General features: G+C 41.8%; 1 pseudogene; it reads right to left on the bottom strand.

Moving 5' to 3' along the window:
- Positions 1-355: 355 nt before the first annotated feature.
- LOC103803069 lies at positions 356-1655 on the bottom strand (annotated as a pseudogene).
- Between the last annotated feature and the right edge of the window lie 321 nt (positions 1656-1976).

The raw sequence follows: 1976 nt of genomic DNA, 5'->3' as shown, positions 1-1976 counted from the left end.
CAAAAGTTTAGCTTACAGCTCATCTTTGCAAAGATTGGTTTCCCACTGTCCCAATGAACACAACTTTTCCCAGAAGTGATATTTCAAGGTGGAGTTTTTTTGCTGTTTTGGTTTTCTTTGTTGGTTGTTGTTGTAGTTTGTTCATTAGGATTTTGGTTGCTTTTTTTGGTTTGGTTTGGTTTGGTTTTGTGTTGATGTTGTTTGGTTTGAAGTTGCATTGGGGCTTTTTATTGAATATTTTTATTTTAAGTTCAACAGTCTTATGAATAGCCGTCAGCAGCTGTCTGGATTTGCAGTTCTTCTGCAACAGTGGAATTGTATCTTTGGCATGCATTTAATCTTCAAAAAAGGGGTGTTAGTCAGAATCCAAATCTTGGATCTTATCATATCCAAACTCCTGTAGAACCTTCTGTCAGTATTTGTTCCATGTTGTTGGGTCCCAAGAGGGCTGTCCTGGATGACTAGGTCTGAGACATTCTCAGACTTTCTAGAAGGGGGTCAATGGGGTCTCTGGTGGTTTTGGATCCCCCTGTCCCCTGTCAGAGATGCAGGTGAAATGCTGTCTCAGACATGTTTTTTCAGATAGTTACCCAAGGTAAGGAAGTTATCCCCAGAAAAGTGCTATCCTGCCTTTTCAAGATCCTCTTTTCTAACCTTGTCTTGTTGGCATGGTAACATTCTTTTCCTCTTCTGACGAGTGTTTGAGACATTATCTCTTTTAGGTTTTCAGTCTCTCACACATGTCCTTCTCCTGGAATATTGGTCCTCATCACCAAAGCTCTCTTCAGATTCTTTTTCTCCATCACCAGCTTCCTGAGGTAAAAATTCATCTCCATCAGGATATGGAGATGGTTATGATTATGCCAGTTATTTTCATCATTTTCTTCATGTATGTCCTCTGGAACAGGATCATCACCTACCAGGTCATATTCTTCTCTACAGGGCTGTACAGAAAGGATATTTTGGATCTAACTAGTGGCTGATGTTTCCATATAGTGGATGTCATAAACATGCTTCTCTTTTTCCTTACAGTGTTCTTTTTTCCCATCTTCAGAAACATTTAAATGCTCACAGATCATTTCTACTGTAGTGTGAAGATTCAAATCTGGATCAGTCTTCTGTGAGTTTACAGTAGTTACACTGGAGTCTCCCACCATCTGCTCTTCTTGTACAGTATCAAACATCTGGAATTTCCTACAGCGGTCCAAACTCTTATCAACAGCACTGCTCTCCTCTTGTGAAGCATCTCCCTTTGCTTCAGAGTCTGATCTGTCACTGTCAATTGAAGCCTTGCCATTTATGACAGGTGAAATTCTTTCAGTATAATCAGGTTGAGGGCTGGCTATTATGTAGTAATGGTTTTCCTTCCTTTTCAGTTGCTTGGAAGAACAGGTTTCCTGAATGATTTGCCAAGTGTTTCCTCAGGAAGGTCACAGACTTTGAGCTGCTTTGTCTTGCATAACTGCATCTGTAACGTATTTCTGAACTGGTTTATTCTTGGAGGACACAGTCACCACGAGCTTGGAGAGGCTCCTCTCCACCAGCTGGGCACCACTGCACCGCATGCACAGCTGCTTTCAGGTGAGGAGCAGTGCCTCAGCCCGTTCAGTCCCACTGCCCTTCCACTTAATGCACAGCACTACTGCATACTCCATAGCGCTTCACAACTACATTGTAGCATTTAACACACTTTCCTGAGGAGGTTAGATGTATCAGATGAAACTACATACTAATAGCAAAGTAATTTAAAAAGTCCTTGCAGATGGCTCCCAGGCTCCCCAGGACATCGTGACTGCATGCACACAGCTGGCTTGAGTTAATTTTCTCCTCTTTTTGTCTCGATGGATGTTCTGTTTTGCCAGCTTGACCTGAAAAATTTGGAAAGGAAGAAACTTGGTTTCATGAGGCAGAGGAGGTTGTGTATCATGCTGTTCAATAAGTATGGGTAGCTTAGTATTTAGGTAGACCCTGCATTT

The sequence above is a fragment of the Acanthisitta chloris genome, unplaced genomic scaffold (assembly GCF_000695815.1).
Source record: "Acanthisitta chloris isolate BGI_N310 unplaced genomic scaffold, ASM69581v1 scaffold2715, whole genome shotgun sequence".
Classification (NCBI taxonomy): domain Eukaryota; kingdom Metazoa; phylum Chordata; class Aves; order Passeriformes; family Acanthisittidae; genus Acanthisitta; species Acanthisitta chloris.
Note: the sequence above shows the minus strand (reverse complement) of the source record. Positions and strands in the feature narration are given on the sequence as shown.